General features: G+C 45.1%; 1 protein-coding gene across 3 annotated transcripts in view; it reads left to right on the plus strand.

Annotated features, from left to right (window-relative positions):
- The window catches only part of CUEDC1 (CUE domain containing 1), a 535352-nt gene that overhangs the window by 64945 nt on the left and 457173 nt on the right, over positions 1 to 13234 (plus strand). The window lies entirely within an intron of this gene.

A 13234-nucleotide genomic window follows, 5' to 3' on the forward strand; every position in this document is an offset into this window, starting at 1 on the left:
TCCTTTAAGCCTCTGATTGTGCTGCCTACGTAAATTTTTTCACATTTACATAATATCACATATACAACATATTTAGTGCTGCAGCTGATATTAGAATGAATATTGTACATGCGACCATACTGGTCTTTGAACTGTTTAGTTTTATCTTTAGCATATTTGCACATGCCACAGTGTCCACATTTGAAAAAACCCTTAGTGAATTGCGTCAACCAAGTTTCTTGCTTATTGTCATAGGGGTAACTAGGACTCAACATAGATCCTAAAGTCCTGCCCTTACGAAATGTAATCTGCGGTTTATCCGTTAAAAATTCTCGCAGAGTCCTATCAGCTTGTAAAATATGCCAATGTTTATTTAAGCTTTTACGTAAAGTCAAACTGATTGGAGTATAGTCCGTGATCATTCTAATAGGTGTTGTTTTCGGAATAATGGTTTGACTAGGCTTCAATGTGGATGGCCGTTTGATCTTAGACACCCTCTGTTTGGCTAATGCAATGTGTTTTTTGGAGTAACCCCTTTGGGAAAATCTTCTCTCCATATCCTCGATACAATTGACAAATTCTACAGTGTCACTACAATTGCGACGAGCTCTAACCATCTCTCCAAATGGAATTGCTCTTATCTGACGTCGGGGGTGTGCACTGTCTGCATGTAGAATAGCATTACATGATGTGGGTTTACGATACATTTTGCTGTGAATCTTATTGTCAATGACATACAACTCTACATCCCAAAATACCACTTTTGATGCACTTGAAAATGTTATGAACTTGATATTCAATTCATTATTGTTGAGATAACCAATAAACTCTTGTAACAATTGTTCTGTGCCCGTCCAAATCATAAGACAATAGTCTATATAGCGCCCCCAAAATAAAATATAATCTAGCCATTTGCTACCCGATGAGCCCCATACCACCTTTTCTTCCAACCAGCCCATAAATAAATTGGCGTACGCTGGTGAAAAGTTTGAGCCCATGGCCACTCCTTGAGTTTGTTTTATACCAATCTTGTTTAAAAAGGAAAACATTATTATCTAGTATCAGTTCAGTCATAGTCAGTAGCATTTGGGTATGCTCCCAATGGCTTGCCGGTCTTTTGGATAGGAAGTACTGAATAGCTTGTAAACCTAAATCATTCGGTATGCTGGTATAAAGTGATACTAAATCAAGTGTCACCAATAGCATACCAGTTTCCCAACTCACATCTCCTAAAATATTCAGAATATGCCTAGTGTCATTGATATAGGAGGTCAGATTGATAACCAATGGTTGCAAAAATAAGTCAACATATTGAGATAGACGTTCCGTGGCTCCCCAAATTCCCGACACAATTGGCCTCCCTGGTGGGAAGGGGAGGTCCTTGTGGATTTTCGGTAACGTGTACAGACAAGGATAGCGAGGGCGATTAACCTTCAAATATAAGAACTCCTCATTATCCAAAAGGTGATTATCATGCCAATGTTTCAACAATCCATTAATCTTAGTTGTAAGAGAAAATACAGGATTATGTGGAATCTTCTGATAACACTGTACATTATTCAGTTGTGAATATATTTCTTGTTCATAATCTACTGTATTCATTATAACCAGATTGCCACCTTTATCTGCTTTCCTAATAGTCAGATCAGAATCATTAACTAAGGTTCTTAACGCTTGCCTTTCTTGTACTGTCAAATTATCTTGCTTATATCTAAAAGAAGATGTAGTGTTCTTAACAACTTTGTCTAGATCGTTGGTAACCAAAGTGTGGAATATTTCAATATTATTACCACTGACAAGATTCGGAGACCACCGAGATTTCTCTTTTAAGCCACTGGATATCGAATAGTCTGGTCTAATATCTAAGTCTGAAAGTACCCTCCCTATCGTAACCGGATCCTCCTCCATTTCGGTGATTGAGAGTAACATCATAGTATCCTGTATATCCTTAATTGAGATTGTATTAGACAATGGATTACTCGTTGGTGATGCAGTTTCTTTATTGGGTATGGGATTCAATGCAAAGTATTTCTTTAATTTTATACGTCTCACAAATTTAAATAAATACATTTTAGTGTCACAAATGTCCCCTCTAAAATATGGGCAGAATCCCAAACCTTTTTTCAGTAACATAATCGTTTCCTCTGCGAGTGTGCGATCAGATAAATTAATCACTTCAATCTCCCCACCTACTACTGCTTCTGATCTTTTTTTTATCCCAGGATCGTGTTTTCATCCCTATGCCGTAGTTTTGTTTCTCTTTCTATTTATCACCAGGCTTGTGACACATGAGGGGGTCTTCCTGTTGTGAGCTTTTTTTTAATTTACATTACATATTCAGGCACGGGGAGATTAAGTGATTGCCCAGAATCACAGGATTTGGAAGCGACCCCGAGGCTCGAACCCTGGTTTTCAGCACCAAAGTCGGCAGTCTAGCCGACGGACCACATCCTCTCCCCTGATGGCTGTGCTTGATGAACTGTAAAACTGGTACTGGTGTGCTTGTGCGGGGTCTGCAACCCCGCATCTTTATTCATTGTCTTGGAATTGCCAGCTGAGGCTGCAAGGTAAATATACCACAGGGGCAGGGCTAAAGACGTTTTCACATACTTTCCAAGCTCCGCTCCGCGCTGGGCTGGTTGGCTTGGCCATGCTGCTGCTTGCTTTCACAGCTTCACTTTTGAATTTGAAACTGATTCATGCTGCTTGTATGCACTTAGTTATATTGTGTGCACTAGTGCACCTTCTGTGTCTAGCCACATGAACGCGTTCGTAAACAAGAAAAGTATAGTTGTGCATGTAATGTAAATATGGGAGCAACAGCAGCCGCGATAAGAAAGTTCTTCACATTATGGACGTTAATACTGGTCTGCTGTCAGAGTAGCAGCTCGTGTCATTTTTTTGCTTCTTTGATAAACACCACGGTGATTTTTTAAGAATTTTCTAGTAGTACCATATCTGAGTAATTAATTCCATGCTAATACTTTAATTTCTTTAACAAGCATTGGCACTTTAGAGATTAACGGGCCCGGCGTGTGAGGACCGCTCTGAACCGTGTACGTTTAAAGTAGTTTCGCATACCAAGTGGGCACGAAACCTTATGTTTGGAAAAATTACGTTTTTGATATGACCAAATGATGTCAACATTTTGCAAGACTTCGTTTAATCCATGCGAGTGAATCATCGACTTCGTCATGGGGTAGACTAGGTTTGCGGATGTTTCTCTTGAATTAATCTAAATACATTGGTAGGAGAGAGAGTTAATTTATGCTGTTACGGTACGCTCACGACTGCAGGAGTGTGATGGTCTACCTGGGTTACTGTAGTTGGCAGCACTGACCATGGACAGGTTCAAGAAAGTTGCATTCATATAGACATATTTTTTAAGTGCTACATGTCTTCCATGATGTGGAAAGTAGTGCGTAACAATCCCCCAATTAACGTTATATAATTATGTACAATAATTCAGATTTATGTGTTTTGCCATAAGATCAATTAAGAAAATGATATTATTTTAAATGGAACTTGAATGTGAACCTCGGCTAGGCTTGATTTGATTCAGGCTTCTGAGCCTTCCGTTTTTAGGTCTCGCAACCTGCGTTGCACTGCGCAGCAGTGCTTGCGCAGGCGAGAGTCCTTTTGTCCGGGGTTCATAAATGGACCTTGGATTCGCACACGCTCGTGCGTGTGTTTTCTGTCTTGGGGTCTGTAATTGGGCTTTGAGTGCATGTTTTGTTTCATCAGAGCACGCAATAGGCCAAAGGCGGGCGCATTGCTCCACCCACGGCCTATTGGTGTCTGTTACGCGCACCAAAGCCCATATGTTTTCAATTATCGTGCCCATACCCGGGCGCGATAATTAAAAACATATGCCTCGCAGTGGCACGCCCGAGATGCTGGACTTTCGTTTGAGACCGGTGCACGCAGTTTAACCCCTACAGCGCTCATCGGAGAGCAGAAAGGACAGAGCCTAGCAGATTTTGCTTCCCAAAGTAAAGCCTGGGTTTCACCTTATTAGTACTCCTGTTGCGCAACTCCATCCCAGTACTCACCCAGGAGAGATTACTAATACCTCACCGTAACGCAGAGCCTCCAGCATTACTTCAACCGTACTTGCATTTCATACCACTCCGTACGTAGCAGCCAAGAGCTGCTTTGTAAAGTGTGTGAGATAGGTGGCTTCTTCATGCAGCTGTAATCATTAAAATAGCGCTTTATATTCTGGGACTTGTAGTTTCGCCCTCCCCTCCTATTAGTTACGGGACACAAAGCCTGTACATGCAAGGTACTATATACGAACACGGGTTGAGTTAGAATTTGTCACACGTTATAGAGGCATTTGAGAACCTGCGTTATAAACGGCGTGTTTACATCTCAATATACCATGCAGTGTTTTGAATGGGCAGGTTTGAACAAGTAGTCTGCACTTCTTTCATGTGAATAGGCGATTACCTGCATTTCTTAGCAGGGCGGGCAGGTACGCTAGGATTGTAAGTACCAACACTTTTAAATTCTCATATCAAGCACAGCCACAAACCAAACGCCTTTGATCGCGAGTGTGATCTGTCATTGTTGGGGACTGACCCCTGTACGAGGCCTTTGCCTTCAGCCATTTTTCAGTAATCTTGTGATAATCGCAGTGTTCCAAATATCACACCATACAAAATATTATTTGTTGGTTGCCTTAACGCCATAGATCATCGCTCGTATAATGGTTGAGTATTTGAAAGCGTGGCAAAACATGTTTTCACTCGCATTAAAGTTTCCTTTTTGTTTACGGAACTGAAATAAAATGGTTCCATCGATTTCCGCGCTGAAAAAATGAAAGTGAAAGTAAGTACCCGTCTAGCGCCAAGCTCATAACGCTGTCTGTGCGAACGAGCAGGAAAAGGCAAAGATCGAACATTAATGGGTTAAAAGACCACTTGAGCACTTAGTAACATTAGACATAGAAACACTAATCCATAGCTGCCAAGGTTTCAGATTGCTATGCGTGACATTATCATAATATCGGTGTAATTATGAGTGACATTTCAACGACTGAGTGACACTTTTTGTTGCGAGCAAAATCAAGCAATTTAAACGAGTGCAATTTACCATCCTTTAACAGTGACCCTCAGGTCTCCATTACCACTCTTTTACATGCTTTTGTTTTGTTTTATAGCACTACTCGTATCATTGTAGGGTGTCAGAGCACTTTACATCACATAGAGACAATGAATCCCACGTGTATAAATCAGTGTATAGCAAATGTTACATAAGAGGTGTAGGAAAGGAGTCATAGGGCATTCATGCTGGGTATAGTTTGAGTGATTGATTGTGAGAAGCACAAACTCCGAATTTAAAATGTACCATTGTGGCAGAGGGTTGTCTTCAGTAATAAAAATTGATTTCTACCCAAATCAATTTTTGCATTATTAGGATAATGAACAAGCATTTGCAATGCAATAGGTCACACAGTTACACGAGTTTAAGCTATTGGCATTGTAAATACCAATGCCTTTTATTTATGTTTTTAAAAAGAAAACAAAAATTAAAGGCATTGTTATTTGCAATGTCAATAGCTCAAACTTGCGTCAATGCAAGACCTATTGCATTGCAAATGCTTGTTTCTTTTGGCATTGCAGACCGTAGAAGGCAGGAGATTTTTTTAATTAATTTAAACTTGTCTGTATGTTCTCGCAGTGTTACAGTATCTGAATTTGGGCATATCATTGAAAGGGACCCTTAGATGCAGGCAGTAGTAGAACATCTGTCAAGGACTTGCTAATTGAAATCTTGTGAGTCCCCTTCTAAATTGGCTGAGGAAAAAGCTATTCCTCTCTGAAGCCACTGTCGCCCTACACAGGTAAAGTATACATGAAAGCTGCCAAGTGTCTCCTTAAGACGACCCCAAATAGAAGGCATACCCCACAAAGAAAAGAAACTGCTGAAAGACCAGAAGTGAACCAATATGAGAAATACTAGATCAGAGTGTGCGTGTGCAATGGAATTATGTGGATAGTAAGGATGTGGTTTTAAGTGTAGTAGACATGTGTAGTAGTATCGTGTCTCGTGGAGTGGCATGTATTGAGTGGAATTATGTGGTGTGGTGTTGAATTATGTGTCGTGGAATGGATTTGTGTTGTTGCTTTAAGTATTTCAAGGAGCAAAACATTCTTAAATAAGGTGCTGCGTCTTACACTAGTTCAAATTAGTTGGAATTGCTCCAAGATGTTATTTTACACAGCATAGTATGTGACAATGTCTTACAGCTATGGCTACGTTTCGAAGCAGGCCTTGCCATACAAATGTAACTCTAAGCACTTCAGTTTAAATGTTCGAAAGCATAACAGAACTGTTGGACTTGGCCCTTTTTTCAGGGTCATCCCTAAACTGTTTGCCTTTCTCCAAGCCTTTTTTCTGACATGGCGTTGGTGGTTTTAGGACTCTGGGGACTTTAGCACTGCTGTTCAGTGTAAAGAGCGTGTGCGCTCTCTGATAAACATGGTAAGATTGGTCTACACCTGTTTGGCCGATTTCATTTACCTGTCAGTCCCTTGTAAAGCGGTATCTCATATACCCAGGGCTGGTAAATTAAATGCTACTGATGGGCTTGCACGCTGATTGCGCCACCCACCAAAAAAGCCTTTCAAACCCATCTCAGGCCTCTGACATTGCAGGGCCATTGTGCGCAGTGCTACTGCCGCTGTGACGTGGCACCTAAAATGTGTACCATGTCTGTGACCCCCCCTTTTACTACATGTCAGTCACCCCTAAGGTAGGCCCTAGCTAGCCCTATGGGTAGGGTGCATTGTATGTAAAAGGTAGGACACGCACCTTAAGTGCGTGACATGTCCTGGTAGTGACAAAAAGCCATTTTGGTTTCTCACTGTTGTGAGGCTGCCCTCTTATAGGAATGCATTGGGAATTCCCTGATAGGTGTTTCAGTGGTAATGTAGTGTAGTTCCTATATCCCTGATAGGCTCTGCGCATTGGAATAATATACACTATAGTTTTGACATCGGACTGAGGTCAGTATGTCTCTATCGAGTACATTGAACTTAATTACTTGTGTGTGCCTGCTAACTCCGAGGTCACTAGAAAACTTCTCGAATAAACAAGAAGGGATTCGTTTCTGACAACCGCATAAACATGACAACTTTGTTTCCCTTAGAATCGGAACAATCTCAGAATCGTGGCAACCATAGATAACCGTTTCACTCAGTCAATCATGCATGCTTCGTTTCTACAGAGTTGCACAGAAATAGATGGGCGTTTCAATAAAAAGGGGTTTATTGAACAGTCTTATTTCTCGTGCAAGAGATATGAACTGCTACAATCGTAAGACCGAATGCGAAGTATAATATGTACAGCGTTAGCAGTAAGATAAAATAATACTGCAATAGCATGGTTTGTAGCTATGACAGATATTTATAAAAATACATACATAAATAACACAGGCTAAAATGTTAATACTCATCTGATGCTTCTAGCTAGTTCTACCCCAGTGTACCTAACCTAAGTGTAGTATGAGGTAAGAAATGGGTGCTGTTTGTCTATAGTCTAGTTTAGCTATAGTTGCCAAGATTTGCCACAAGTCCCTCTAGGATCTAGTTCGCTCCATACCTTAGAATGAGTAAGGTTGGAATCTCTTTCCGAGTCTCGATCGCGAACACCCCGCAAGGGGAGTCAAACACTGGAGCTGGATTCTCTGCGAGGAGGATGACCGCGTCTGGCGGGGACTTGACTTCCTTCCGAACTTGCCGTGGTGAGCCGCATCGTACAAGTAGGCAGCCGAACCGTGGTTTGCCATGGTAAGTAAAGGTATAGTTATACCTTGAAGGTGTGTAGGAATGCCAGTATTGACGTAAAAGTCGGGCAGAAGAACGTCATGAATGAACCCCTAAGGAATAGATGTTCATGCATAATAAATGAGTTCTTGGAGAAATCAATATCCATGCAAGTGAAGTCCTAAAGGGTTAAGAGTGCGGTTTTCCAAGAACTCGTTGTGACGTAGATGAACGAATGTAGGTGGCCATGCCTGTATTTGGTTAGCATGGATAATGCCTAAATAAGGGTAGAATTTCTATGCCTAAATATGGGCAATGCGAATTGTGCCTATATAAGGACGTGAATCGGGAAACCTATATACGGTATCTAAATCGACACACAACCGTAATTCCTGATATAAGAGGAGCAGCGTGGTAAAGTTTAGTATGCCTGAACTCTGAATCTAAAGATGCATCTTTTCGTGAAGGTGATTTTTAGGTCTCGCCTAGCTATTGCGTTTACGCAATCGCTATGCGAGACTCTAGTAAGAGGGGCATTTCAAAGTGCTCCCAAAAGTGGATTGCATGGCGAGCACGCGCACATTCATGTGCATCGTGCCCCCATGCAATCCGTTTGGGGAAGCGCTTCAGCCCACTGGCGCCCTCTGCATCATACTTCAAAAGGTTCGCTCCCCCTCCTGGAATGAGCTCCCCCGCCAAGCGCGCGCGCCACGCTCCGCCGCGTCTCGCCGTGACAAATGTTGCTTTCACTTTCGCGCGGCGGGCGCTCTCTCGCGTTCGGAGCACTTTAGAAGCCGGGCTTGTCTTGTTTTCTTCGTAATACGCATTTGTTCTCTACCTGGCTCTCCTCCTTTTCCTAGGCCTCTGTCTCTCTTACGACGCCATTGCCTTTCGCTTATGTCTGTATTTACTGCTCTCTCTCTCTTCGCTTATGTCTGTATTTACTGCTCTCTCTCTCTTCGCTTATGTCTGAATTTACTGCTCTTTGTCTCTCCCGCTCTCCCCATTCTATCCTGCTCTCTCTCACGAGCCTTCCATCATTTCCTATCTCTAACCTGTGGTCCCCGTCTACCTCACGCCCTCTCCCCTCTTTGTGCCCGCTCCCTTTCTCGCCTCGCCACCTCTTCCATCATTGAACCTCGCTGTCCCTGTCTAACCTGCAGTCCCCGTCTACCTCGCGCCCTCTTCCCTCTTTGTGCCCGCTCTGTCGCCACCTCTTCCATCATTGTACCTCGCTGTCCCTGTCTTTCTCGCTCCCCCTCCTTCCCTGTCAGGCCTCTTCTTTCCTCCCGGTGTCTGACATTTGAGGGTCGCTAATGAGCGCCTCCACAGTCCGGCTCTCACTGATCCCTCGGAGGCTGCTGGGGGTATGGGATCCTTTCCCTGCAAATAATTAATTTAGCTACGTGTTGCGTAAGAGCCTAAAAGGCTTTCTGCTGCTACCGTGCTGCTCGGCTATTAATATTATATCAGGGCCGGTGCTGTTGCTGTAGTGCAGTTTCATTAAAAATGTGATCGGTAGCTTTAAACATGCAGCTTTCCATGCAGAATTATGCCAAGTTATTCTTGGTCTGCAAACTCGTAATTGCGTACAGAGATTCCGGTCGGTACCGGAAATTCAGAACGCCTGGAACAGCTGCATATAGTTCCTCAATACTTTGTCCATTTCTACTAGTTGTGTTTCATCAGCTTTTAAGAGTAGCATTCGGGCCACTCCTTCCCCCCCCCCCCCCCCCCCCGCCCCCCCCTTCTTATCTAGTCTCCTTCCATGCCCCTTTTTCCATTTTGCTTGGACATTTGATCCTCGTCTTTTGGCTGCCTCTTTCTCTTCTTAATAATTATACTATAATATAATACTTGGATTTGTATAGCCCCGCTAATAACCCGTGAGGGTCTGTAGGCGCTGTCCGTAGGCAGGGGGAAGAGATTTGCCCAGAATCACAGGATGTTGAGCACACGAGACTTAAACCTGGATCTCTCAACGCCCAAGCCGGCTGCACTGGCCGTTAAGCCACACCCTCCCCCTTCTGAATGTAGCATTTGGACCACTTATTTGTCATTGACTCGACCCTGGAACACTAACCGGGCCGGACTGGTAATTTAAAACAGCCCTGTCAAAAAGTATAAACTTAGACCCCATGTGCACCAAGTGAGTAACCCCCAGCACATTGCTCAGTAGGATTTTATGTAGGATAATTTTGGAAAAGTGAAACTAAAAGGTGCATGTTAACTGCTCAATTTTTCAATTATATTTGCCACTTTTACTGACTGCTCCGAAAGGGATTCAAATAAAGATTCCAGTACATTAGTGTTTACCACAGTACCGCGAAGCGCTATTTCTACACAGCTTCTAATCATGCATGCCATGTGCCTGGTGAGAAAAAGGACCTATTTGTCGGTACAGTTATGAGAGGTTTTCTTTTAATGCTTCCATTCAAAAGTCTTTGAAGCTCATCTAACAAGCATTGAAAATGCAACAGGTCTCGCATTTACGCGAGGAAGCTATTGGCATTGTAAATGACAATGCCTTTTATTTTATGTTTTAAAAACCAAAACATAAATAAAAGGTATTGTCATTTACAATGCCAATAGCTCAAACACCCGTAAATGCGAGACCTATTGCATTGCAAATGCTTGTTACATTCTGGTTTGAAAATACCACTTTTAGAAAGGAGGTATTTTCTTGCTCAGTCGTCCCGTGTGCCTCTGCTGGAATGTTGATTGCCTGACTGGGTTTTGGATGACAGAAGGCTGGGGAACCGGAGTGGCTACAGATAGTCTAGGGGGTCAGGAAAGGGCTGAATAGGCCAGGGCTGTAATCTGGGAAGGGGGAGGAGATTTCCTTGCACCTCAAAGGGCCTGGTCTGCCTCTGACCCTGCCCCCTTCACCTCCTGCCTGGAAGTCACACCAGAGAAGGCAGAACTGGTTCTGCCTGGGCACAGACCCGCTCTACATGGGAGATCAAAGGACTTGGGAGTATAAGTACTGGGGCTGTGACCCCATGGGGTGGTTGTTACTGTGCTTGGGGGGCTTGCTGCTGCTGGGCCTCAGGAGGAACCGCCATGAGGGACTGCCTCCTTGCTGGAGGGCCCTGTGTGCTGGCCTGCCTGGGCCCAGCTTTGCCCTTGTCCCCTCTAAGGACTTTTTGCCTCCAGCGCCTCGTGAGCGCAGCATTCAAATTGCCAAAGAAGAGCTCATGGGCACTGCAGCACGGAGCTGCAACTTATGTCGCGGGAATCCCGACGTGGGGATTTCCCCACCTGGATGCCGAGTGTTGCGGGAGCCCACCCCGCCGTGTGGTGCCAAGTGGGAGCCTACCCCGCTTTATGTATATTCAAAACAGCGGGTGCCCACGCTGCATGCGGTGCTAGTTGGCTGGTGCCCACCCCGCTTATGAGTATTTTTAAGGCGTTTGCCCACCCTTCACTTTGCCGCTGCCGGAGAAGTCACCGCCGCGGCCCTGGAAGTCGGGCAACCCACCTGGTTGTGGGCGGAGCCTCCTGCAGCCAAGACCCGGAAGGTGATGACTGGGTCTGTAGAGAGGGGGGCCCCGTGTGCTAGTGGGAGCCCCGCGGGACGTGGAGAGGAGGCGCAGTGACCTCCACTCCACGAGGAAATCCGGAGTGCTGCCTGGTGACCGGAGTCCCGCGAGGTCCCCATGCAGCGCTTCCCCGCGTTGAAGATGACGGTGCATCCCATGCCCCGGTGAGTGAGACAGAGCTAGTAGTATTGGGAGGGTGCCGCGGAGGCACCAGGCGAGCCAGGTGAGTGGGGCTGCCTGGTGGCACATGGTCAGTGCCTAATTTCTGAGCGGATCCGCAGGAGAGCGGGCCGCTCCAACGTTGGGGGCACTTTGTCTTTTCTCAAAAGTCAGGGGGTGTGTCGGGACACATTGTCGGTGCCCTCCCCCTGTGGTTGTTCCTCAGTCACCAGTAGTGCCAGTGCCTTCATTTGGTTCTCATGGCTGTACCGCCGTGGTGAACCGCTGCATGATATAACCTTGTGTGGAGTTTCTTTTGTGGTGTTCCTAGGGTGTTGCTGCTGTGTGTGTGTGTTGCGCAAATGCTTTACACATTGCCTCTGGGATGAGCTTGACTGCTCGTGCCAAGCTACCAAGGGGGTGAGCAGGGGTTATATTCAGCGTGTAACTCCCTTGCCCTGACTAGAGTGGTGGTTTCTGCCTGGCTTTGGCACAAGCCTTAGCCACCAGAAATCCCATTTCTAGCAACAACACAGCAAAAACAATACAGGTAAGGGACTGTCACGAGACCGGTGTGCTGAAGAAGGAAGACCGAAATTGCCCTCCCCAAACCAGAACAAAATTACAGCTGCACCCTTTATATGAAGCCACAACAGACAACCATATTTGTGTTTTGAGAATGTGCCCATTCTCTGGGCGTATTTATTACACTTCATAAACACAACATTAAAACTCAACAGTTGTCTTCATATTGCATAACATTTCCATATATTTACCATATTAATACAGTTTAATACATCAAACTTTTTACTAATTCAATTGATCTCCTGCTCGCGTATTCTCGCACTCCATTAGGAGTCATGATTGACCACCTCTCCATTCCTAATGGCATTGTTTACAAGGCAAACTCTCCACTCCCTCAAGATAGAGGGAGCTAGGGCCAGCATGGCAGCTGGCCCCCCAAAAAGAATCCTGCCAGAGCTACCCAGTAAAGGGACACCTCCTGGCACCCAAGCGGGGGATGAACCTGGGCAACCGGACCATACCTTGGTCCCCTGGCACAGCCACAACCCCCTCCCCCCCACTCGGCGTATCACGGGGTACCTTCTTGGGCCAGGGGCAATTGCGATAACTGATGCCCCCAGCCCTTCACCAATGAGCCTGTCATCCCTGGTTATTCAAAAATCAACATCTTGAATCCGCCTGTGCTTAGGTCTGTGATGCCCCACGTTGGCAACCCGTTTTGTTGTCAAAACATGACTCCTTAACTGCCAAAGGAATGGTTGGTTCCCGGACCAACCATGACTCCCCACGAATATGACCCCCTAGCAATGTGAGAAATGCTGCATCGCAAAAAAGGCAACCACATTTTCACAAAAAACTTGTTACACTGGGCAGCCAAATGGACCCCGTCCAAGTGAAAGCATGCTATGGTTGCATTTGGGAATCTCATAGCCAGCAGATCCTTGGACAGGGTCTTTCTGCCCCTGGTTGCCAACTCATTACCATTGATAAGAAGAATGATGGGTGCCGGAGGCGGAATCTCCCGGGTTGCAACCTCCTCGACGACCCCGCGTAGGCCCACCAGATGAGAACCGCCCTTAACGGGCCGGTGAAATTGAAGACCTGCATCAGCTGTCCCCTTGCACAAACGACTCTGGCTGACCGTGTGACACACGAAGGAAAGACCATGACCCACACACTGGCGGAAGCCATGTGCCCTATTCTCAATAAACGGGAATGAAAAAATTATCATTACTTCGGTGGGCCAGAGAGAAGCCC

Source organism: Triturus cristatus, chromosome 3_2 (genome assembly GCF_964204655.1).
Source record: "Triturus cristatus chromosome 3_2, aTriCri1.1, whole genome shotgun sequence".
In the NCBI taxonomy this organism is placed as follows: Eukaryota; Metazoa; Chordata; class Amphibia; order Caudata; family Salamandridae; genus Triturus; species Triturus cristatus.